Raw genomic sequence first — 14,212 nt, 5'->3', positions numbered from 1 at the left:
TTAGCAAATATAGCAAAGTCTAAAACTACCAAATAAAAGGCTCAATTAGTCTGAAATACTAATACAGGTGAAATATTGGTATTAAAACATTGCAGCTCGACAGACAAAGCAGTGGGGTCACATTGCTCTGTCAGACTTTAATTACTAAGAGAGCAATTCATATTTTTGTGGAGAATGGAATGTTATCTGTCAGATCTGAGCTTTTGGTGTAGTAAGTTATGCAGCTGGACTCATCCAAAACACTTTTAGTTTTGGAGAGTACTCTGATGGCTTATCTGTTTGATTTTTTGTTTGATTTTTTGCTTTTTTATGTCTTGTTTTTATCCTGATTTTACATGGTTTATAGGGAGTGGCACGGGGGCTAAGTGGGTAGCACTGTCGCTTCACAGCAAGAAGGTCCTGGGTTCAATCCCCAGATGGGGCGGCCCGGGTCCTTTCTATGTGGAGTTTGCATGTTCTCCCCATGTCTGTGTGGGTTTCCTCCGGGTGCTCCAGTTTCCTCCCACAGTCCAAAGACATGCAAGTGAGGTGAACTGGAGATACTAAATTGTTCATGACTGTGTTCGATATAACCTTGTGAACTGATGAATCTTGTGTAATGAGTTACTACCGTTCCTGTCATGAATGTAACCAAAGTGTAAAACATGACGTAAAATCCTAATAAACAAACAAACAAACATGGTTTATAGATCATGGATAATGCCGCTGCTGACAGGTTTTCCCATCAGTTTTGTTCAGTATAAACGTTCTCAGTTGAATCTCCCAGGCACAAGCATTATTTGTCTACACCACTGTGGTCTACTGGAAATTTTGCAACAACAGTGTTACAGTTGGAATGCAGGACTGGTTTAGTTGTCTATCCTGAATCTCCACCTTGGTAAAAGAGAATTTCCTCGGAGTTGTTCTTCATTTTCTTTGAGCAAGTAATCAGGCAATCTCGTTTATCCTCCTGTCTTATTAGATATACCTCCACTTGCCAGATACACTTGGTTTTGTTTTCTATTTTCTTAAAACAGGATGAACAGGATGCTTTTTTTCTATTTTTTTTCTATTACTGCATGTCACACACAGCGATCCAGATAATTTAACAAAACATATCACACAAAGCTGAAGTAAAAAAAACAAAACAAAAACATTTTGTAAAATATTTTCATTTAGTTGAAGAACACTAGATGTAGTGGTTATTTCCTGTCCTGTTGTTAACCACTATGGTGGTTGAGCAGCTATGTCTGACTCTCCACCTCCAAAGAAAGTCAAGGTCCACAGCAGAATGCTGTCCAAAATAAGGCTTGATTTATTTGTCACTTGGAGGTCTAAAACTAAAATAAAAATAAGGATTGCAAAGATAAACTTAAGATAGTCTGAAACAAAAAAGCAAGAGTAAAAGACCTTCCTGCTCTGGCCACACCCTACAGGTAGAATCACCAGCCCTGGGCGGCACGGTGGCTAAGTGGGTAGCACTGTCGTCTCACGGCAAGAAGGTCCTGGGTTCGATCCCCAGGTGGGGTGCTCCTACTCCTTTCTGTGTGGAGTTTGCATGTTCTCCCCGTGTCCGTGTGCGTTTCCTCCGGGAGCGCCGGTTTCCTCCCACAGTCCAAAGACATGCAAGTGAGGTGAATTAAAGACACTAAATTGCCCAAGACTGTGTTTAATATAACCTTGTGAACTGATGAACCTTATGTAATGAGTAACTATCGTTCCTGTTATGAATGTAACCAAAGTGTAAAACATGTTAAAATCCTAATAAACAAACAAACAAACATGAGCCAGACCAGCCACTAGATGGAGTGAAATCTCAAACAAAAAACATTATCAGACAAAGTAAACCCAAATAACCAATTGGCTCATACACTAAATGACAAAATCCTAGTTTGTGGTTGACATTTGCAAAAAAAAAGGCTTTAAATCTTGCTTGTTTTTATCCTGATCTTACATGGTTTATAGATCATGGATAATGCAGATGTTTATACTGTATGTTTGACCTGGGATTTCTGCCTTTTGATCCATTCAGCTGACATGTTTCACTTATTATTTAAATTATTCCAGTAAAACATTCTCAATTTAATCTCCCTGGAACTAGCATTCTCTGTCTACACCACTGTGGTCACTGTAGTGTTACATGTAAGGATGCGGGACTGGTTTAGTTGTCTATCCTGAATTTCCTCCTTGTTGGGTAAAGGGAATTTACTCAGAAGTGTTATTTTCTTCTTTTTCTTTGTCAGTAGGTAAGTAGGCAATCTCGTTTATCCTCCTGTCTCTCTGTGCTGTTTGTTTGCTGTAATTCTAAGGTTAAAGTATTGTCTTTAATTTTTGTTTCTTTATACAGTAGAACAAAACACAAATCATTTTCATTTTGAAGAACAGAAGCCTTGGTAAGCAGTGATTTTTTTTGTGTTTTTTATTTTTGTGGTGTGGGTCGCGGTGCTATGATTTTTCCACATGCTTTTTGCAAGAATTGTTAAATTGTTAAATATTGAACTTTGAAGTAGAAAAACATATGATTTATAATTGACTAGCGAAATTTAATTTTTTTATTTCTTTAAATGAAAGTTCTCTACCCAAAGCCCAAAACACCATGTCTGCTTTTCACTTGTATGATATCTCACTGTGGACCTATTTATGACTTCATTTACTCTAAGCCTAAAGACACATATCATATCTTACAGTATTCATGTATACTCTGTTCTCATTCACTTGCCATGAATATATTTTTAGATCAAATATCAAGTAGTGACAATGGTATTTCAAATATTTATGCTTTCATTTTTACTGTAGTATGTCGTTTATCTGTGTGGTGCAAATGGAATTTTCAAGTTAAACAACATGTCAGTGGGACTGTGTCATAATCAGTGTGAAAATGAAACATACAGCTACGTGATCAATACACAGTGGGTTCTCATTTCTAAATGGTTGCTGGGAATTGTGGGGTGTTTTTTGCAGATGGAGTACACAGTGAAAGTAGCTACAGGTACATTAGAGTACTCTGGTACGAATAACTACTGTATGTATATGTGACTCTGGTGGGGGAGAAAGGAGAAAGTGAGAAAACACTGCTGGACGACCGAGGCCTGGATCTTCATAGAGGCGCGGTAAGTCACAATTAGGGAAGGGTGACAACCGTGGTGCTATGCAAATGCATGTTTAAACAGGTTTGGAATATTTTAAACAGTGTGTTGCACATATGATAGAAAGAGGTCTATACCCACAGTATGAGTACCCAGAAGTACGGAGGGTATCATTAAGTGGAGCTGCTCCTCTGCATAAGCACTAGAGTTTGACATATTGTCCAATAAAACATAAACAAAGCAATGTACTAGGACATAGTATTAGAAAATAGTTTAATCAGTTAACACAAATCAGTTTAAATGTTTTAACTCAGTTTGAAAGTTATTTCTTACCAAACAACATCTCAGAACAACATCGAGAACATCCGTGTTGTGTTATTTTTTAAAGGTTGATGATTATACAGTGAAGAGCTCAGTTCCTCTGGGTCGCCTGCTCCTTGTACGCTTAGAGAAAGAGTGTTACTTGGTGGAGGATAACTGGTACTGCCGCTATGTTAAGGTCAAGCCTGCAGGAGGAGAAAACTCTCAAACATTCCCCTGTTACTGCTGGCTAGTGTGACAGTAGAGGTATGCAATGGTACAGGTCAGTCACTGCCCCAGAAAGCTACTTTATCATAAGGTAATCCGAGCTCAAGATTAAAATACATTTCTAAAATGTGGCTTCTTTCTGTTTTACCTTCTTACAGCTAAGAAGCTGAGTGAGGAGATTCTTCCTGAGGAGCTGGCTCATAGACAAGCAGAGCTACAGCAAAGACAAAACATATATCGGTGTGTATAGAACAAGCATTAAGAGTCTGATGAAACTATTATTTTATGATCTTATGACACTACTTGGCTAAAAGTATGTGAACACCTCTTCTAGTATTGAGTGCTTGAGTTAAAGGCAATTTAACCCCCATTCACACCTTGACCCACGTGATCCTATGGACTCACATGATAGCAGGTTGGTGCAACGACTCATCGGCTCTTGTGATCCTAACAACCCACATGTTGGCAGAGTGGGTCATCGAAGTGACAACCCTACTATCAATACCTGGGACTCTCCATCAGCGTTTAGAACTGAAAAAGCCTTTTGGATGAGAAGTGAAACATCTTCAAAAACCTAATGAAGAAGTTCAGTTGCCATCAACTCAAGCACTCAAGACTACCATAACCTGGATGACTGAGAACCTACAGACAACACCACTAATTAATGAGTTCATGTGTTTCTGCTATACCCATTGATTACAGGTTTATAAAATCAGTTATATTATATAAATTAGATCATGTCCTCTTTGAGGCAAGTGGGAAAGGCCCTTTTCCTGTTTCACCATGACGGTCCCTGTACACAAAGCAAGGTCCAAAAAGACATAGTTTTATAAGTTTAAAGTGCCCAGCACAGAGCTCTGACTTCTATCTTCCTTGATAGCCTGACTTTGATTGTCAGTTGTGAGTCAGGCCTTTTTTTGTCCAGCATTACCTCCACACCTCACAAATGTTCTTTTGACTGAAATCTCCATAGACAAACATTAAAATGCAATCAGCAAAAGGACTGTTTGTCAAGAGTTTTATGTTTCCTTGCAAGCTTAAAATCATTGTACACATGGCCAAACTTGTGCATTGTCGTGCAGTGTAACTGGATTTTGGTGTAGATTAGTTTTCAAGCATAATAAATTAGGCATTACCATTTGGTAGACCCACAGAAAATTAGTTGTTAGTTGACATACAACAGCATAAAATGACAACAATTTGTATGCTTTGTTTAACTTTTACATTTGGTGTGGAAGAACTACACTGGCCTGCATAGCCCTGACCTTAAATCTTCCACATTTGGGATAAATTGTAACTGTGAGTCCAATCACCTAACATCAGTCCTAATGTTCTTATGACTAAATGGAAGCAGATCTCTTTACTCTATGTTTCAAAATCTAGTGAAAACCTTTTCCACATAAGTAGAGGCTGTTCTATCAGAAAAGGAGCATCAACTGCATGTATTTAGATTTGATGTACCCATCAAGGTTATAATAGTTTTGGATTTTTCATTATAGTTTAGTTTTATTTCGTTTTGACTTTTTTTTCTCTAATTCAGTTAGTTTTAATTAGTTTTTAGAGTCGGTTTGCTAGTTTTTATTAGTTTTTATTATTTGTTTAATGCTTAGTTTTAGTTTAGTTTTTATTAGTTTTAGTATTAGTTTTAGTTTTTTCATACTTTGGGTTATTTTTCAGGTGCAGGATTCAAAAAGGGCAGAGTAAGTATTGTGTAATAAAAACTCAACAAAAGATACCATTTAAAAAATGTATTCAATTACTGTTGAACAACCAACTGTCCACAAAAACTGTAACAGTCCACAAGATAGCAGCCTTAGGTGCAAAATGTATGCAATACTGCTGCTGAAAAGGACACACATGAACATAATAATTAGGGCTGTCACGCAATAAATAATGTTGGGCCCCCTTAACAAATTGCAGATGTTGATAGCTGATCAGAATGAATTAAAAGTCACTCAGAAGTTACACTTCAGGTCCAAATTCCTGCCTCTGGTATTTTTACTGCACAGTTTCAGTTCTTTTAATTGTACTTAACGAAAATATTGTAATATAATAATAACGACCTGGCGAGTGCAGCCAGTGGGGGGGCAGTGAGGTGAGTGGTTGAGTTCATGTTGTGGAGGACCCCCTGCCATGGGCCCCAGTGCACCTTTTGTATCTGCCGTAGTTTTTCCTGCACTTGTAATTTACACAAGAACAATTTTTTCTTAAAAAAAGGGCTATTCTAAGAAAATGAATGTTGTTTTCTAACGTCTCACTGGTCATGTAATGTGAATTACAAATATATTTTCTGGTCTTTTAAGAATGTTAAGTGTACTATAGGGCACAGGGAGCAAGTGTGTAGGGAAGGTCTCAGAATTGACCGTGTCCGCCTGTGCTTATTTTTTACATTTTCAGCATTTAGCAGACGCTTTTATACAAAGCAACTTACACGATGAGCGGAACACAATGAGCTGAATTGAGTGTTAAGGGTCTTGCTCAAGGACCCAACAGTAGCAACTTGGTGGTGGCGGGGCTTGAACCGGCAACCTTCTGTTTACTAGTCCAGTATCTTAACCACTGAGCTATCACTGGCCATTATATTGTTCTTAATCAGCGTTCTGCTTCATGCACTTTTAAGAAATGCAATTAACCACAGAGACACACATTTACGTGGCACAAAGAGCCCAATAAAAATAGTTTGATTAAAATGTTTCATCTTGAGAATTTTTTTTTAATCGCGATTAAAAATGTAACGCGTTAATCGCGATTATGACAGCCCTAATAATAATATAAAATAATTAATGAGACACACATTAGGGAGCTCAATCTGAGAAAAACATGAACTTAACTTTTGCTGTGGTCATTTTGCAGCGTGGTGAGCAGAAAAAGAAACAGTCTTTTTGTAAACATAAAGTGCCGTCAGGGAGCAGCTCCCCAATCTCAATCCGCTCCCTACTCACTCCCCCTCTCCACTCCGCCTCCGTTTGCGCGTTCACGTGGAGTGTCCCTCTGTAGTGGAAGTGTTAGTGAGGAGGGAGCGGATTGGGAAAGACCGGTAGCTAACGTAAAACTGCTCGAGTGGAAATAATCGATTTCATATCAGTTCACAATGCTCATAAATAGACAAACACGAAAACGAAGGCTATTTTATCTATCATTTTAGTACGTTTTAGTTAGTTTTGTAAACGCAAAATACAGTTTCAGTTAGTTATCGTTTTTTCTTTTAATTACCGTTTTTATTTATTTCAGTTAACGAAAATGTTTTTTCAATTTCAGTTTTCGTTATTTCGTTCGTTTTCGTTAACGATAATAACCCTGGTACCCATACCATGTGTTCATATTCTTCTGCCAAATACAAAATTTCAATTTCTGTGCTGTTTGTATGGTTTATTATTGTATGTATTTATCTGTGTGCGGTCATGTTAGATGGCATGAATGGGCTCCAGGCCTTCCCAAATGCATAGACTCAAAGACAGAGGCAGACCTACCCCAGGATGTTCGCTTTTCCAATGAGAAGAGCTGTGACTTTGAACGATCACTTCAGTTAGCGTGAGCATTTTATTATTTAATACATACTTTATATACGGTGTAAACTGTATTTACACCATAGCATTTAAATGTGTGAGGACAGTGTAATGTAATGTAAACAATGTTTCTTGAATTCATAACATTTTCATTACTAATCATAATCAGCATTATAATGTGAATAAAAAATTGGACCTTTAAGAAAACATACAATTTCAGTATTTCTGAAGTTTTTGGCGCCACTGAAAAGATTGTAGTTTTTTCAAGCACAATTTAAAAAAGCACATTTTAAAAACTGACCAGGATAATTCCTAATTACAAAAGGTTAGTTTTCTTTAAGACTTTTTGTGAATTTGTGATTGAATCCCAGCAGTTATATCGGCTGGCCAAGTGTTTACACAGACATTGTAATTATAATTATAAACAAGGTATTACGAGGGCATGTCACATGATGAGTTAACATGATCAAACTTTTTTACACCATCAAATTAATAATCTATTTTTTCTATGTATATTTTTGACCCAGCAATGTCAGAAAACTTACAAATAAAAAAAATCAGCCACATAAAAATAATATCCATCAAAATCACAGGTGTATGTAAACTTTTCATTTCAACTATATGCATTTAGGCATCAAAAACATGTGTGTCTGTATGTATCTTCTTAAGGATTATAGAACTTTCTTTGAAGAAGTTTGCCAGACAGTTTGGGAAGTCGTGGAAAGATCTGGAAGATTTTAAGCAAATATTTTGGAAACTGAGGAGTCCCATTTCCGGTAAAATGCCCATATCTCTTTTAGTTTGTGACATGTTTTATAAATGTAAATCGTACTAAAACTATTTGACAATCATTTATATAATCCAGATGAGTATTAACAGTGGAATATTTCAAATCTTATACTTAAACTAAATACAGCATGCTATGATACTCATTTACTCCTGTTTATATGATTAGAATATGTCATGGAACATTGGAAGGAGGACTGGTTCTTCGGGTATCAGTTCATGAATGGCTCAAATCCACGAATGATCCAGAGGTGCAGGTGTCTGCCTTCCAACTTTCCTGTTTCAGGAGATATTGTGCAGTACTTCCTCAGTCCTAATACTACTCTGGACAAAGAGCTCAAGGTTGGATGTGGTGCAGAGTCTCTAAAATTGGGTTCAGTGTGTTGGGTTTAGTGCCTAGCATCTTGTTTTATTGAATCTAATGCATAAGAGTCTCAGAGTTTAATAGTATTAATTGTTATTGTTATTATACATTAATGCTTCTGTGTGACCCATGTTATATTTTTCCCTACTGTGAACCATTGCTGCCTAGCTGAGTAAAAGGTTAAGAACCACTGGATTAATGTCTAAACATGTTTCATTTGGTACATTTGGCTTAATTTGGTCTGTAAATTGTTTCTTGGATTTATTTATTATTAATTTAACAACTTGTGTACAACAGTTCACTTGGTTCAGAGTGTTGGCTTGTGTACATAGCCTAGAAAATAGTTTTAATAGATGCACTGGGTTGGGGTTAAAGCATAACATGTAATTGTTACATTTGGATTAATTACATTTTACTGGCTTAGATTTATGGGTAAACTGGTGTGGGTTTAGTCCAAAGTCTCTTTAACAGTTTATAAATTAAATCATGTTTAATCTATAGATTGTAATGTAATTACTTTGACCTTTGTATTCCATGCAGGCTGGAAATGTGTACCTTGTTGACCATGCAATAATGGATGGTGTCCCTGCAAATGTGATCAGTGGGAAAAAACAGTACATAGCAGCTCCTTTGTGTTTACTATATGATCATCTAAACTTAAGGAATGAAATGTTCACTATGGAAGCACTTCTGTAAGTCGCTCTGGATAAGAGCGTCTGCTAAATGCTGAAAATGTAAATGTAAATCCAGACAAAGGCTTTATTCCTATTGCCATACAGGTAGGGTTCTAATCATTTTACTAGTTGCTGTAACATCATATGTCTTAAAAATTGCTTATTAAAAATCCATCGTCTGTCTCGTGCTTTCAGCTTGAGCAGAATCCAAGCAGGGACACCCCAATCTTCCTGACCCACCCCTTGCCTGGTTATTGGCTAAAATATGGGTTCGTCATGCAGAGTTCCAGATTTTCCAGGTTCTGTCTCACCTGCTACGCACTCACCTTGTGGCTGAGGTGTTCTGTGTGGCCACACTGCGCCAACTCCCTTCAGTTCACCCTTTATACAAGGTAAGTACGAGTGCATGGACATGGTTTTCATGTTCAATCATGTGATTTTTTACAGCATTGTACTTAGCTTTTTAAAAATGTGATCAAAGAGTGTGCTTATGTGTCTAATACAGCTCTGTATGAAAACCCAACACTGACAGGTGATTGGCCACAGATTGGACATGTGTCAGAGGGGGTGTGTGGTCATCTGGCTCTTCGTGATCAGATTTGGGGTTATGCAAACAGCAGTGAATTTCAAATCTGGAATTGGAAATGATTAGATTGTGAGATAAAGGGGGGGAAACTTTGCAGCAACAGTTTTAAGGCCCTTTCCTGTTCCAGCATTACTGAGTTCCTGAGTTTTACTGAGTTTGGTGCTATCAATGTTTTTATGATTTTTCAATCTTTGCTGCAGCTGCTCGCTCCTCATCTGAAGTACACACTAGAGATAAATACTCGTGCACGCACACAGCTTATCTCTAATAATGGCGTCTTTAAAAGGGTAAGCCTCACCAACAGAAAATATATAATAAGTAAAATTTTGTAATAAGGCATAATCTGTATTTCTCATAGCGTTTTTATTCTGTATGCATACACATAAACAGTAAAAAGCATGGTTTTCTTGCAGGTGGTGTCTACAGGTGGTGATGGACTGCTGATGCTGGCTCAAAGAGAGTATAAGGTCCTGACCTATCGCTCCCTCCAACCCCAACATGACTTTGCTGACCGCGATGTTACTAAACTGAAAAACTACTACTACAGAGATCATGCTCTGATGCTCTGGGATGCCATTCACAAGTGAGCTGTTAATCATATTTACTGTTGTAATGTTGCTTTTTTGTTGGTGACACTGTAATACCTGACAAAGTGATCAATCTATTGAAGCTAAACTAGTTCACTGACAGGCTGATATTAACTCTTTTCACAGCTTTGTATCCAGCATGGTCTCTTTATACTACAATAGTGACCAAGAGGTGGCACAGGACTCTGAACTGCAGGCATGGATTAAGGATGTGGTTGAGGAAGGCTTTGCGGACGTGCCCCAGTTTGGTCAGTTTGCCAAAACAAAAAAAGCAGCACAATATATAACATTGTTGAATGTGATTACAACAGGTTGAGATTAAAATGTCTCCATTTCTAGTACAAATAGAATTAACTTCTGGGAGATTCCCAAATGTGCCCAAAACAACTGTGAGATGTGAGACATAATCCCTCTAGTGGGTTCTGCATCTGCTTCATGGTCTTTTGCTAGCGGAACCCCATGGCCTTTGTGGTTCACAGTCAAGTTGCTTAATATGTTTAAAAGGGGTGAAATGCCAAAACCAAGAGGACAACATTTACAAATAGCAGATATGTTTTCTAAATGTATTCACTATAGACACCTGTCCAGCCTTGATTATATACTACAGAGTATATAAATATATAAGTATTAGTATATAAGAATATTAGGGCTTGTGTTAATTGCGTTAATTACCACGATTAACGTGTTAAAATTGTAATCAAAAATTTTTTATTGGGCTGTTTGTGACATGTAAATATGTGTCTCTGTGGTAAATTGCGCTGCTTTAACAAAGCAACATTGTGTTATACTGTAGTGATAACACGGGCACAACAGGTGTCCACAACATGAACTCAACCACTCACCTCACTGCCCCCCATTGGCTGCCCTCGCCAGGTCGTTATTATATTACAATATTTTCGTTACGTAAAATTAAAATAACTAAAACTGTGCATTAAAATGACCAGAGCCAGGCATTTGGACTTGAAGTCTAACTTCTGAGTGAATATTTTTAATTCATTCTGATCAGCTATCAGCATATGCAATTTGTTGAGGGGGCCCAATTTTTTTTTGCACTGGGGCTCATGAGCTCCTAGTTACACCACTGGTGTTGCATCTACAAATGGTTCATATTATGAGCGCCTGTTTTCAGTGGCAGGGTTAGGAACAGAAAAAGATCCTCACTCTTACCACATAATGTGAACAGGCTTGTCATTTTAAATAACTGACTGAAAGATGGGTAGCTGTTAACAACTCTATATAGGCACTGGCTGGCTTTCTAAAATAATTTGGATGTAATAATGTTATGATAATTTTATGAATGTTTTTATTGGTAAACATGTTCTTATAAAATAAAAATTTGCATAACTGTTCAAATTTTGCTTAGTAATTAGTTTGCGAGTTAATTGCAATTAATTTGGTTCTTTAATCGCGATTAATCTCGAAAAGAATAGCCCTAAAGAATATTACAGATAGTAGTTAAAAGAAATCCAAAGTTTTTGCACCTGTTTTGATGCTACACTAAAGATGTAAATCAACAAGACAATATTCTTTTTCTCAGATTTTTTCCCCCAATTTTCTCCCATAATCTAGTCATATCCAATTACCCTGATTGCTTTATGCTTCACCTCTACCGATACAACCCTCCACTGCTGACTGAGGAGCTTCACAACTGACAAAAGTCCCCTCCAACACGTGCACAGTACCGACTACCTCTTTTCACCTGCACAAGGCAAGTTCATATATGGATCAGCTTTGTGTATGGATTAGCATTATTCCCCAACTCAGCAGCCAATCAGCCAATCAGCCAGCAGAGGTTGTAATTGCACCAGTTATGAGGAACCCTGGACTGGCTCATCCCACCATGAACAACAGCCAGTCGTTGTTCATGTGGCCGCCCAGAGCAGCCGGATGGCAAAGCTGAGATTCAATACGATGTATTCGAAATCCCAGCTCTGGTGCACTAACATACTTTACCGCTGCGCCACCTGAGCGGCCCTTTTCTTAACATATCTTAATCAGTCTCATCCATAGCTGCAACCTTGCCATTATGGAGAAATTTAATCATTATAGTAATTTCACCTGCAGTAACTGATTCAATTTCTCATGTGATGTCACAGTTCAACCATATCCCCAGTAGTGGTCAACAATTTTCCACACCTGTTTTTGTGCCAAGCAGTTTGCCACTGCATCTTACGGTCATACACTGTCGTAATCAAAACCATTTTTCTGTTTTCTTAAAATTATAATAATAATAAATGAGTGTTATCTGCTCAAATATCTTATTATTAACACATTAAATATTATTTTCCCTTTTCTTTGTTACACAAAGTAGTTTATTCATGTATTCCTCTTTACAGAGGAATGCCACATGACAATGTCCACAAGCAAGGCTTATATTAAACACTGACTAAAAAAAACAACAACTTTCAATAGGTATATAATGTATATAAAAGATGACTGCCTGACACTGCTGTGTTTTCTATGTGGGGTAATTAGCATGTTCTTGTTTTATATATGTGACAGGTCTGGTTAAAGAACTACAGAAAAAAGGAGAACTGGTCACTCTTGTGAGTGTGATTATATTTACTGCTTCAGCACAACATGCAGCGATAAACAATGGACAGGTAACAAACATCCCAATGTTTTATTTTGAGTGTGGTAAAAAAAAACACCTAAACCACCTACCCACAGTTACAACATTTTGCCTTTTATGCTGTTTATACTCTAGTTTGATTATTGTTCCTGGGTACCCAACACACCTTGCACCATGCGTCAGCCTCCACCCAAAGACAAGGATGCTGTCACTATGGAGCTAATCATGGACTCACTACCAGATGTCAGCCAGTCATGTATGGAGTTGGCATTCACATGGCATTTGGGAAGACTTCAGCCAGACGCGGTGAGTCAATATTTTAATAAACATTTCAAGTGGTCTGTTAAATCTCCTCAGCGCAAAGTGGGAGAGCTAGTAGAGTGGGTGCCACATAACAACATGAGTCATGGGGACCAGGGTTTTATTCCCCAGCCCCCAACCATTCTTATTAGTCATGTCTTTTAGCCAGAGAGCAGATGCATAATGTTATGAATTAAGTATCAATATTATTCACATTGTAAGGGATCTAATCATCGTCATCCCTGCTGTAATGATAGAAAAGTTTGATCTCACAGTAAAAAGAAATATGGTACTTAACATCTATTTCTGATAAATATTGTTATTTCTTATGTTATTTTGTAGATACCTCTGGCAAAGTATGAGGACGAGTACTTTACAGAGCCAAAAGCCCAAAAGGTGATTGACAGGTTCAGGGAGGAGCTAAAGGTCATTGATGAGCAGATCCTGGATCAGAACAAGGGCCTTGAACCTCCATATCTTTATCTCTGTCCTAGCCAAGTAGAGAACAGCATTACTATACAGTATAGTCACATTTATGACAGTTCTAAAACCTCATGCCCTTCTGCATTAAAATGTGCATTTATAGCCACTAAGTGCTTTTGGGTATAAATTTCTTTAGATAAGTACATGCCTGTACACACTGATCAGCCATAACATTAAAACCACCTCCTTGTTTCTACACTCACTGTCTATTTTTTCAGCTCGACTTACCATATAGAAGCACTTTAAAGTTCTACAATTACTGACTGTAGTCCATCTGTTTCTCTACATATATTTTTAACCTGCTTTTACCCTGTTCTTCAATGGTCAGGACCCCTACAGGACCACCACAGAGCAGGTATTATTTAGGTTTTGGATCATTCTCAGCACTGCAGTGACATTGACATGGTGGTGGTGTGTTAGTGTGTTGTGCTGGTATGAGTGGATCAGACACTGCAGCGCTGCTGGAGTTTTTAAATACCATGTCCACTTACTGTCCACTCTATTAGACACTTCTAACTAGTTGGTCCACTTTGTAGATGTAAGGTCAGAGATGATATTTCATTTATTGCTGCTGTTTGAGTTGGTCATCTTATAGACCTCAGTAGTCAGTGGTCACAGGATGCTGCCCACAGGGCACTGTTGGCTAAATGTTTTTTGGTTGGTGGACTATTCTCAGTCCAGCAGTGACAGTGAGGTGTTTAAAAACTCCATCAGCATTGCTGTGTCTTATCCACACAATCCAGCACAACACACACTAACAC

General features: G+C 37.8%; 1 pseudogene; it reads left to right on the top strand.

The window, feature by feature from the left end:
• The first annotated feature begins 2,940 nt into the window (after positions 1 to 2,940).
• LOC134311919 (polyunsaturated fatty acid lipoxygenase ALOX12-like) lies at positions 2,941 to 13,577 on the top strand (annotated as a pseudogene).
• The last annotated feature ends 635 nt before the right edge of the window (positions 13,578 to 14,212 follow it).

Source organism: Trichomycterus rosablanca, chromosome 4, assembly GCF_030014385.1.
Source record: "Trichomycterus rosablanca isolate fTriRos1 chromosome 4, fTriRos1.hap1, whole genome shotgun sequence".
Lineage (NCBI taxonomy): Eukaryota > Metazoa > Chordata > Actinopteri > Siluriformes > Trichomycteridae > Trichomycterus > Trichomycterus rosablanca.
The sequence above is the reverse complement of the archived record's forward strand: the minus strand, read 5'-3'. Positions and strand labels throughout refer to the sequence as shown.